Consider the following 13,333-nt stretch of genomic DNA (forward strand, 5'->3'; position numbering starts at 1 on the left):
AGGCAGGCGGATTTCTGAGTTCGAGGCCAGCCTGGTCTACAAAGTGAGTTCCAGGACAGCCAGGGCTATACAGAGAAACCCTGTCTCAAAAAACACAAAAAATAAAAAATAAAAATAAAATAAAAAAAACCACTGGGTTTTTATTTAAACTAACCAGTGATTAACCTTGTTCAGAACTGTTTTTAAGAATAACACAAATAGTTAAATTGTAAATAGGCATTCCTTACTGAAGTTGGCCCCTGGGTTTATCTATTCTTCTCTGGACAAGTTCCAGACCTTTCTGGCTTTGACCTTGCAATCCAGTACTTTCCAGTCAAAGCAGCATTGTATGAGAGCATCCCAGGACCTTCCTTGACCTAGACATCTCAATCAGCTTTTCTATGTCCCTCCCCTTCCTGCCTAGCCTCTTCTAATTATATAATAAAGTGGGGCTGGAGAATCAGGGGCCGTGGGCTGCATGTGGAGTAAGTCTCACACTGCCCTACTGTGGTTTATCTCGAAGTGAGCCTAGATGGCATGCACCTTGACTCACTTCTGGTGAATGCTTTAAAAAAAAGAAAAGTAGATACCTGAACCTCACCCCAGACCTGTTAGAGCTCAGAAAAAGTTTCCAAAGCCTACAATTCCAATAAGCTCCCCAGGCAGTCTTTGAGTGGTCTGAAGCTCAAAGATCACCGTCTCAGATGGCCAGAGGAAGTTCACTGCTCAGGAGTCAGAAAAAGGGTCAGGGGTGAAGGGAAGCACAGGAGAGTTCTTTAAAGAGATAAAAGGAAAAGACACTGGAATGTCTTTTAGAGAAATCCCACCAGGATGTTTAGAAAGCCATCCAACATTAAGAATATCCTTAGAGAGAATGATAGATACCGAGAAGAGAGCATGGATGGAGTGAACGAACCTGGTGATGCTCTTCATGTACTTAACATCAAAAACCTGTACGCAGTTTTCACCTCTGAAATGAGAATACCATGAAGGGTCACGAGCACAGCACAAGTGCATTAGAGAGCAATTACAAATGATGCATGCATGACCACTCTTACCACCAAGGCTTTCCTCAATGCCACCTGCTCCCCTCCCCCAGCCAAGTAGCACAAGCCAGTGTTGGCTGACCACACTGAGGTCAATAGGGTCTGGACCTCATCTGCCTTTTTGTCCTGATTGCCAGAGCTTTCAAAGATCTCCCTTTCGTCCTATTTCATTTACTCTCCAAACACTAATGGCTGTAGTTTAAATCTCAAATGTCTACCCAACTTCCCTCATGGTACAGTTGGAGCCATTGCACTGTTGAGAAGCCATGGGACCTTTAGGAGGTGGAACATAGTTGACAGAACTCTGTTTTCCACCCCCTCTCTCTACCCACCCCTCTCCATCTCTAGCTGCTAGCAGATGAACATGCCTCCTCCACTATGTATTCCACCATGAGAGAGTGGATTATCATGAGCCCAAGTGACCACGAATGGAAATAAGCTTTTTCCTTATCAATCTTACTGTCCCGAGTATTTTGTCATAGTGATGAAAATTGACTGGCATACCAACTTGACATAAGATAGAGAGGCCTCTCTTGCTGTCTGCTAGTCCTCCCTTGTCAGAGCCCACAAGTCTGAGACTCGCATTACCGCTCTTTCATGCTTCCATCCTGCCAAAGCCGAGATGGAGTCTCCCAAGTGCTCCAAGGCACTTCCCTGACAGCCATCATTATTTATCCTCAGCTCACAATGTGTTACAGCTTGGAACGTGAACCACTTTCTGCAAGTCCTCATTCAAATGAAAGACAATGAACAAAAGCCAGCCCTTGTCCTTCTGCTGTTTCTAGGCAACCTTCTCTAAACACTGTGTAACAAAATGAACCTTAGCTACAAATAACCACTGCTCATATAGCATGGGACAAAAGTGTTTTTCAGTTGATACATAGTGATTGTATGTAACTGTAAAATCCAGTGTGATATTTCAATGCCTTTACAACATGGGGTGATTGGTTTGTGATAACTTGGTTAGCCTTCAAATCAAACATTTAGAAAAAAAAAATGTTCTGGTAACATTAGAGACAAGGTTTCTCTACTTGAGTTTTTAAAGTAGGACAAAATACTCCACACAGTAAAATTAATAAGGAAAAAGTTCATTTCTATCCATAGTCACTTTGGCACATGACAGCACACTCTATTGTGGTGTGGTATAGGGTGAAGGAGGCATGTAGGAGGGCCCAGTTCATTGTCAATAATGTCCCTCTACAGGTGGTCCTAGACATAAGGAAACAATCTGAACAAACCACAGGGACCAAGCCAGTAAGTAGCACTACCCCATGGCCTCTACTTCTTCCTACCTCCAGGTTCCTGCCTTGTTCATCTTATAGCCGATGGAAACAGAGAGGGGTATGTGAAGAGAGAGGGATGGGGTGTGGAGAACAGAGTGTTCCAACTATGTTCCATCTCCTAAAGGTCCCATGGCTTCTCAACAGTGCAATGGCTCCAACTGTACCATGAGGGAAGTTGGGTAGACATTTGAGATTTAAACTACAGCCATTAGTGTTTGGATGGACACTAATGGCTGTAGATGAAATAGAGAGAAAGGGAGATCTTCGAAAACTCTGGGGATCAGGACAAAAAGGCAGATGAGGTCCAGACCCTTAGTGACCTCAGTGTGGTCAGCCAACACTGTCTTATCTTGCTTGGCTGGGGAAGGGGAGCAGGCAGGCATTCAAGAAAGCCTTCATGGGAAGAGTGTTCCTGCAGAGCTGTCATAAGTCACCTCATGGATGACAAGAGGGATTCAACTTCTTTTAAAAATGATTTTATCAATTATTTGAGAATTTAATACAATATACTTTGATCATATTCACCTCCAACTCTTGCCCTTAACTCCTGCCAGATCAGCTTCCACCTCTCCATTTTGTATCACTTTGTTTTTACTAGTAACTCATGAACACCAGTTTGGGCTGTCCATATATTTCTGGTGTGGGGCCATCCACTGAAGCATGGTAAACCTACCAGGAGCCACATCCGTAAATAAAACTCCAGAACCCATCCATTCTCCACAGCACCCGAGTAAGGGTGGAGGCTCACAAACCCTTTTCCATCTTCTGTGATGGCTCCTGAGCCTCAGAGATGTGCTACTTATGAATCATTTGCGCATGAGCACTCCTTAGACATTTATTCTCTGCATTTAACCAGTTAGGAATTTCTACATTGTGAACCATCATCCACTGTGCAAAGAAACTTCTCAGAAGATGTCTGACAGCTACATCAAACGGCAGATGGAGAGACATAGTTAGAGGCCATTGATATTAGTAGTAGTAGGTTCGCCCTTGGGTCTTGTAAGCTCTCCAACCATGTGTCCTTAACCAGTACCAGGCATGTGTTTCCTCCTGTGGAGCAGGCCTTAAATCCAATCAGAAAGCGGTTGGTCATCTGAATAACACCTGTTCCATCCATGGTCACACATATGTAATCATACCAGTCATTTAACATCTGTATAGCCTTTAGGAATCCACAACCAGATGACCACAAAAAATCAGATAGGCTAGACTGGTCCATAACACTTGTGTTTCTCCAGGCAAAATACAAATCAAAACTTCTGTTCCGTGACCTGAGCCATTCTGTTTCTCAATCCTACATCATGGGGATCCTTTAAATTCACATGTGGACTCCCCAGCTCATATGCCCGATGGCAGCATATCTTGTGTAATAAGCTGATATGCTTATCTATTTTTGTCTTGAAATGTGCCCAGTGGAACTATGGGGTATCTTTGGGAAGAGGAGCAGAGCATATGCTTCTTGCATCCACTTGGGACCTGCGTCTAACACCGCAGTATAGGGAAAAGGTGAATAGCATCAGAATGACTCCGCCTTCCCTCAGTTTCTAGCTCCATAGGAAGGAAACCATGGGAATACTTCTTCGCAGCCCCTTCTGTAAAATGTGTGGCCACAAGTGGTCCTCAATCTTGCCATGACCTATTTAACAGAAAGAAGAGATGGAAACTTGGATGTGGGTGCTATGTACATCCTTCAGGCAAAGGAAATGGCTACAAAGATGTGGAGTTTGGACCAGAGCATTGCGGTGTCAGGTCCACGACTTCAGCCCTGTTCAGGTTATCCCACTGTATCTCTTTTGTAAATAATAGCAGGTTACACAAAATAACTTTCTTGGAACTCTTGAACATTTTATTAGAGTTTAAAAGGAAGGCGTTGGGACAGGCAAGCTGTAAATCTCAGCAGCTTCCTTAAGAAGCAGAATGAGGGGGTAAGATGGTCATGTGGTTTTGAGATAAGCTGGAATTTTTTTAATTTAAGGTGTTTTTTTTTTTGTTGTTGTTGTTGTTTTTTTAATAAATAGTTCCCTGGAGGTTTTTCTCTGCAGCTGAAGCCAGTTCTTCCTTCAGTCACCACCAAAAGGGTCACATAAACGTTCTAACCTCTAGAACCCTGACCTACCTCTAAAGCAGAGAATGGCGCTGATTAAATGATAGCCAAGCTGTGAGGGCTTCTGTCTGCCGTGCAGCAGCTGTCAAAAGGGATGCTTGTTGTGCTGAAGGAAAACTGAGGTTTCTGTGAGAGCGGTAACTGGAGACCTCCTCTTATCATAATGGGTCCCTCATCCAAGTAGCTTTCCAGTCTGGACTAGATTGTGGGAAATGAGTATGCTCTTTCTTAGCAGTTGAAAGAACAAAACAAACACCAAGGAATCCTCACTATTGGGATCTCTGTGATATAATCATTCTATTTGAAAATTAACTTCATTTATTCAGGCCCTTTCTTTTTAAACACGAAGAAATGCATGCAGAATATGAGGAATGCTTAATGAGAGTTTTTCGGATTTCACTGTTATGATTTTTGTGGGTGAATCCTCTAAGTTGAAGTTGAGAGTTCTTAACACTGTACCTCAAGCTTTAAGGTTAAGGAAATAATAATTTCACCAAACAGAACAACCTACTAGTGTAAACTTTGGATTCCTGATCTATGTATAAAACAATGGCAGCGATGAAGAGTGTTTTTTTTTTTTTTTACTTTAATAAAACATGTAATAAAATGTACAGGCTTAGCTCTGCTTGAGTGAACAGAACAGTCATGTGGAACATCATCGTATTGTGACACAAATTGCTAAAATGTTTTAATCATGCAGAAACTCTGTACCCATTGAAAAACTGCTTCTTAACTTACCCCCAACCTCCATTCTCTGACAGTCATCACCCTACTTAATGCTGCTCTTAGTTCGACTACACACCTCAAATAGACGGAGTCACACAGCAAGCATTTCTTCGTGATTAGCTCATTTCCTTTGGTATCATATCCTCTTGACTCATCCCTGATTTGTAGAATTTCCTCCTCTCTTGTAGCAAGTACGATCTCCTTGCTGATGTATGCCATACTTTCTTCATGGGTGACTGCTGGCACTATTTCCCTCTTTGGGCAATTATTAATAGTACAGCTATTAAATGTGAATGTGCAAATACCAGGCCTCAAGTTTCCATTGCCTTTCGTAGTGGGAAGGTCTGTAAGCATGCAGAACTGTGGAGAAGGTATTCAAACCTAATAAAATTTATTTATAAACAAGTTTGTGTTCAACTCAAACTTATTTAAGCAGAAGCTCCATAGTTTTCATTTATAACAGACATTATTAAGAGACATTAATAACAAATGGTTATATATAATAATATATAATTGACAGCTACCTTGATTTTTGTTGCATAAGTTATTCCACAAGGATTTTACTCCGAATACTTGAAATGAAATCTATTAGAAATAGAATGGGATTTTCTCCTCTTAAAGGGAAGGTACCTTTGACATCTTCTCATGATGTACTCCTAAAACACAAAATGTAATCACAACCAGGTATTCCAAACCCATATTTCTTAGTCAAATCTTTTAGTGCCATTGTTTTTGTATGGCTATTTTTTATCTCCATGTTCTCATATATTTCCTTTTAAAAATTAACTTCACTTCATTTGGATACTTTCTTTCTAAATCCTAAGAAGTCAACATTCAGTAGTGGTTAAGTACCTAAAGCCTCTATAAGTGTCATTTCTGTAGGAGAACTCTCACCACAAGTCAGGTCTGTATCATATACTTTACATATACATTTCCTTTAATTCCCACACAGCTAGGAAGGGTTGTTTCACACAGCTGGAAAAAATGAGACTCCAAAACTAGGTCAACTTCTTGAAAAACACATAGGTAAGAATTAGGATTCAACAGCACCACCAGATGACCTTAGTTACTTCCGGTCTATTTTTAAAATCTACTCATCAGAAACCATATTGTAGTTTCGTTTGACTCACAAATATATTCAAGGTCCTGGTTGATAGTTTTAGCGCATACAATGAGGAGTAACATTAAGTTGGAACCCTCTGATGGGGCTGTTCTTTCTCATCTAGTTGTCTGTCCTTCATATGTGTGTGTGTTTGCTCTGTAGGAAAGCCCGGGTTTTCTCTAACATCTATCTTAAGTGTTCAAATAGACGGAAGATGTTACAAGAATAAAGACAAAGTGCCAGGTTTACATTTGGGAAATAGATGTCTGGACTTGAGAATGCAACTCATGCACTGTGTGTGAGACTCAGGAGGAGTATGCAGTGTGTCTCCGAGCCTCTGTGTGAGCTAGGGTGAGACTCAAGAGGAGTATGCAGTGTGTCTCCGAGCCTCTGTGTGAGCTAGGGTGAGACTCAAGAGGAGTATGCAGCGTGTCTCCGAGCCTCTGTGTGAGCTAGGGTGAGACTTGAGCAGCTTCCTAGGCTCCCTCCAAGCATTCCTCCCCATGTCTGTCCCAGCAAGGCAACAAGCTTTTTTGCCATGGTTCTGTTCATTTCGCACATCCCAGAGGTTGGTTGGAACCTATCACAGAGAGCTAATCTTCCAGGCTTTCCTGCCCTTACAGTCCCTCTGCCCTTCTGAAAGAACAAAATTCACAGTTGAAACAAGCCATTTTTTTCCCCTTGGGGGAAACTGAATCCAAACACTAGCTCATCTCTGCAAGCCTGTAATTAAATCTGCTGTGCAGGTCACTAGTGCCACTGGGTCAGGAGACAGACAAAACGAGATGTGAAAAAAAAAATGGCATTTGTTTCTTGGATGGCCCCTGTGTTTCTCTGAAAGGAAGGTCCTGGCAGCCACACAGTGGAGTCCCTGTGACCGGAATACTCGTGCTAGCTCAGGACCTGCCAGTTGGCTCCAAAATAGTTTTCCAGATCAAGGGCTATCTGGCCACTCAGCACTTGAAATTGAATCTCTCTGCTGGTGGTCTGTGGCTGCCCCAAGAGATATTTTCCTACATAGCACCTCAGATTCTGACCAAGAATGTGGCTCACCCTTGACTGTGTACCGCAGTCACCTGGGTGGGTCAAGGAAAAACCTCTGGATTTTATCCTCAAGGATTTTGACTTAGTTGGACTACAGCAGGACCTGAAAATGCATTTTCTCTACTTACTCATTTTCCTAATTGACAAAAATTATATACATACATGCATACATATTTATGTGTATATATCCATACCCATACATGTATACACAAATATATCATGCACACACACATATATATGCATATATGCATATGTAAGAATTAGAATTCATTTATATATGTATATATACATATACAAATATATATATACATATATATATATGTATATATATTGTGTGTGTGTGTGTGAGAGAGAGAGAGAGAGAGAGAGAGAGAGAGAGAGAGAGAGAACAGGTCTATGTTTCACAACCTATAAATAATGTAGCCAATTAATTAGCCTCTACTCTCTTAGTAACTTTTAATGATACAATATTAAAAAATCAGCTGTGGTGGTACATACCTGTAATATTAGCATTCTGGGTACTAAGGCAGGAGGATCAGGAGTTCAAGGCCACCTCGAGCTATATAGAAATGTTTTACCTCAAAAAATAATACAACACAATGTGTGGTCATTGTTTCTTACTGGGATTCTCTAGAACTTACAATCCATATATACATTGTCCAATATCTTCAAAACCCACAAACCTCTCTAACCTCTCTCTGACTCCTAGTAACTATTTCTCCCTTCCCCCTCCTCCTCCCCCTTCCCCCTCCTCCTCCCCCTCCCTGTCCCTCTCCCTCATTTTTGAGACAGTTTCTACTATCTCTGTAGACCAGGCTGGCCTTGAACTAAGAGTTCTGCCTGCCTCTGGATTCCAAGAGCTGGGATTAAAGGTGTGTGCCACTACCACCCAGCTACTATCTTACTCTCTATTTTGGTGAGCTCAAAATTTTTAGGTCTCATATGTCCATGAGATAAGTCAGTATTTGTCTTTATGTGTCTGGTTACTTGGTTACTTGTAGCATAGTGAGCTACAGGTTTGTTTATGTTGTCACAAATGACCATATTTCCTTCAGGTTTAAGATTGAATAGCATTCCATTGTGTATACAGTCCACATTTTACAAAAATAATTGAATGTGCTAAACATATGTGCAATGTATTTTGATCATATTCACCCTACACTCCTCCCATCTATCCCCACCCCTCTGAAATTCATGTCTTTTTGTCTGTTTTTGTGTGTTTTAACACTCTGTGGAGTCCAATTCTTGCTGCCTGTATTCTCATGTGTATGGGGCCATCCACTAAAGCAAGATTGACCTGCCAGTGGCTACACCCTTAAAACCAGCTGACGTTCCCTCCCCTAGAAGCCACCAACTGTTCCTACTTCCTCAATTAAGGGTGGGGATCCCCATACAAACTTCATGTTGGAATGTTTACTGTATTGAGTTTTCTGGCTTGGCTCTTCTGAAGGCAACTTCAGTTGCTTTGAGTTCATGAGTATAATAGTCCTGTCAGAGTCACTATTTCAGTGGTTCTCCCCCACCTCTTGCTCTTACAGTGTCTTCAGCCTCTCTTTTATGGGAGGGATGGAATAGATGTTCCATTTGTAGCTAAGCACTTTACCAACACAGTCTGCACATTATCTGGCTGTGAGTTTCCAAATTAACAGCCATTCACTGCACAAAGAAATATCTTTGATGAGGTCTGAGAGCTCCGTTGATCTATAGGTATAGGAATATCAAATTAGAGGCAATTCTAAAACTCTATGGCCAGTAGTAAAATACTATTTATATGTTCACTGCTAAGGCCCGTGAGCTCTCTAACCACGGGTTCTGGTTCAGATGTGCAGTACCAAGCATGTGTTTCCTCATATGGAGCAGTTCTTAAAGTCAATCAGTCAGAAAGTGCTTTGTTGGTCTCATAACATTCGCGTCTTTATTACACCAAGGGTAGATCTTGCCAACCCAATCATTATTGCAGCTCACAGGATTCACATCCCGGTAAGATGACTACACACACACACACACAGAGTTCCAGCAACCTAAATAATACTTTTCAGTACTATGGAAGCCAGCCAGTAGGGAAGAAGTTTCCTGGTCAGTACCAACTGGATTTCTTCATGTCCTATGACCAAAAATATTCTCTTTAGCCAATCACCTATTGATGGACACTTTAGGTTGTCTCCATATCTTGTTTGTTGTGAGTGATGCTGCAGTGAACATGGACATTCAGATGGCTCCTTAATGTGTTGGTCTAATATTCTTTGCATATATACTCAGTTATCAGAGTGCCATATAATATGGCAGTTCTGTTTTTAACTTTTGTATTTTAGAAACCTCCATACTCTTTTGCATAAGTGCTATACTAAGAATTTACATATCTAACAAATTCCCATGTCTTCGGTTGTTGCTGGTCAAAAAAACAAACAAACAAACAAACAAACAAACAAACAAACACCATAGGTAATCCGAGGACGATAGCTGCTGTCCTTGGGACACTGGGTTTCATTACATACTTTAATGTGACTGTTGAGTTGATGCTATGTTTACCACACCTGTACTTCAATTATCCATACTGCTTGCTTTTCATTTCTATTTTTTCCTTCTTGCATAAAACTTTCATGGAAAAGAAAGTGCATTAACTGCAAGAATTCAAAATAATTTCCTTCTTGTCTTACCAAATTGTTAAACTTGAAACTGGCTACTTCAAATTTTACTGTGAGGTAAGACAAGCAGAACAAGTGAGACTCCACCAAAGTGGAGTTGTGAACAACATCTTCCCAGTAACATAAGAAATACTAGAACTGAGGCCACACATCAATGACTCCTGGAGTCATGCTAAGGTCAGCTGAAGCTCTGGTGTCTGGTGAGAGATATGTATGCTTCTCTCCCACTTGTACATCATTTTGTCCAGATGCCAGGAGTGTTGTCTCATTGTACTTCTGGTTAGCCGTCTATCTGCTTTCTTCAGGCAGGAAGAAAAACAGAGAAAGTCAAAAGGATGTGGTCTGTGTGAGTACTCCTTATCTCGTAATTCAGACTCTGTGTGTAGGGTATGGTGCAAGAAAGGAGAACGTGAGTCAGTTAGATACTCTGACATACATTTGCTGCTAGTAAGAGGTATATGCATCAATCCACCTTATTTTGACTAACTCTATCCTACCATCAAATGACAAAGTCCAGTGTATGGAACTCTGTATGCACATATTCATTTATAACTATTTTTAGTACATCAGTAAAATTTTATACCACTCATGCATAATTAAGGAAGGAGTTTGTAGAACTAAATAATAATGCTAAAAGCTTTGTTTTTTAACCAGCCCATCTGTCTCTCACCTAAAGGATAGTTAATAAAGGGTAAATGAGTGCAAGCATTGCCATTGAGTAACATAAAGTCCTCTATGATTTATAAGATATTAAAAATATTGTGTTTTTACAAAAAAAAAAAGCAAAAGCAAGATAGCCAAAACAATCTAGAACAAAGAAAGAACTGTTGAAGGTATCACCATCCCTGATATCAAGTTGTACAACAAGGATATAGTGATAAAAACCACATGGAATTGGCATAAAAGCAGACAGGTTGATTAATGAAATCAAGTTAAAGGCCCAGACATAAATCCACAGACCTATGAACACATGTTTGTTTGTTTGTTTGTTTGTTTTTTATAAAGAAGCCAGAAATACACAATGAAAAAAAAAAAAGACAGCATCTTCACCAAACAAGTGTGGGTCAAATTGGATGTCTGCATGTAGAAGAACACAGCTAGACCCATACTTACACCCCACCCAAAACTCAAGTTCAAATGAATCAAAGACCCAACCAAAAAAAAAAAAGAGATACACTGAAATCTGACAGAAGAGAAAGTGGGGAATAGCTTTGACTGCATTGGCACAGGAGACAATTTTCTAAGGCACTAAGATAGGCAATTAATAAACGGGACCTAATGATACTGAAAGCTCTGTCAGGCAAAGGACACCATCAATTGGATAAAGTGTCAATCTACAGAATGGGGAAAGATTTTTACCAACTCCACATATGACAGGGGACTAATATACAAAATGTATAAAGAACTCAAAAATCACACATACACACACACATACTTCAATTAAAAATGTGGTACTGATATAAACAGAGAATTCTCAATAGAGTAATCTCAAGTGGCTGAGAAACATTTAAAGAAATGTTTAGCATCCTTAGCCAGCAGGGAAATGCAAATCAAAACTACTTTAAGAATTCATTTTACACTTGTCAGAGTGACTAAGATCAGTAACACAAGTGACAACCAGCTCATGTTGGCAATGGTGTGAAGCAGGGTAATACTCCTCCATTGCTGGTATGAGGGTAAACTCATAAAGCCACTCTGGAAATCACTATGTCAGTTCCTTAGAAAATTGGGAATCAATCTACCTCAAGACCCAACTACACCATTCTTGGGCATGTACCAAATGCTTTCGTCTTACCAAAAGAACACTTGCTCAACCATTATCACCATAGCCACAAACTGGAAACAACCTAGATGCCTTCAACCAAAAAAACAAACAAAAAAAAATGGATAAAGAAAATGTGGTATATTTATACAATGGAATATTTACTCAATTGTTAAAAAAAAAAGACACCATAAAAACTTCAGGTAAATGGAGAGAACTAGAAAAACTCATCCTGGCTGAAGTAACCCAGACCCTAAATGACAAATACAGGATATATTCACTTATAAGTGAATATTAGCTTTTAAGTAAATGATAATCATGCTATGACCCATAGACTTAGAGTGGTTAGGTAAAGAGGGAGACACTACAGTGGTGAAGACCTCTCTTCGGTGTGGCAAGATACTTTGCAGGCTACTGAAAATGAAATGTGGACACAGATTCAGCCACAAAATCTTTGGCCTACAATCTGTTCTGCCTGAAAAATATGCTAGAGCAATCATGGCCCCAAACTTGTGAGAGTAGCCAACCAATGTCTGATTTGACTGAAGACCCACTTCATGAAAAGGAACCCGAATCCAAGACTGCTTGGGTAACAAAGAACCAGAGACTAGATAGCCCAAAAGTCTAGGGTAAAACCAAACACTACTGGTTAAATAAATAAATAAATAAATAAATAAATAAGGTTATTCCTAATGCTATTCTGCTGTACTCATAGGCCAGTGCCTTATCCAGTCATCATCAGAGAGGCTTCCTTCCTCTAGCAGCCAATGGGAGTATGGATGTAGAGACCCACAGCAGGACATTATGTGGAGAGAGAGACTAAATTGGAGGTCTCCATCAAATCCTTTCCCTCAGAGCTCTGGTAATTCTGCAGAAGAGGGTGTAGAAGACTGTAAGAGTCAGAGGGAATGGAGGAGACCAGGAAATCATGGCCTGCTGAATCAGGTAAGCAAGACACACAGGAGATCACTGACACCGAAGCAGCAAATATGGGGCCTGCATGGAGCTAAACCAGAAAAAAAATACTGTGTTTGTAAACAGTTGCTTTTTATTAGCAACACACTTCTTACCATGTACCACGCAGTTTAACGTACACGCAAAAATATCTGTACTCGTCAAGTTACCACTTTGATTCCTTGTTGAGTATTGTTATCTTGGTGAGTACTCACTGTTACGTGTTGTGTTTACATTGAATGCTTTAAAAAAAATAAAAGCCTCAAACAAGACCAGGTAATAATTATGAACTGGAATAATAATTATGAGGATTGGGGGATAAAGGAAAATCTTTTTCCAGAGAATAAGGAAATGTTCCTTATTGTCACTCAAAGGTGGACCCCGAATAAGATCCTTCTTCTGCCACCCAGCGCCAGTGACCTCTCCCATTCACAAGAAATTCACTCTAAAAATAAGACAGAGAAAACCCATATGATTGAAGGAGCCAGATATGACAGCCTGAATATCATTTATCTATCTTTATCTATCTGTTAATACCTGTCTATTAACTCTCCATATGGGGGTGGGTAAAAGAAAGGAAAGAAAGAGAATGGAAAAGAAGAGAGAAAGAAAGAGAAAATTTAAGGGCAGTTGCTATTTTTATTTATTTATTTTTAATTTTTAATATTTTTATTACATATTTTCCTCA

This window comes from Mus caroli, chromosome 4 (assembly GCF_900094665.2).
Source record: "Mus caroli chromosome 4, CAROLI_EIJ_v1.1, whole genome shotgun sequence".
Taxonomy (NCBI): domain Eukaryota; kingdom Metazoa; phylum Chordata; class Mammalia; order Rodentia; family Muridae; genus Mus; species Mus caroli.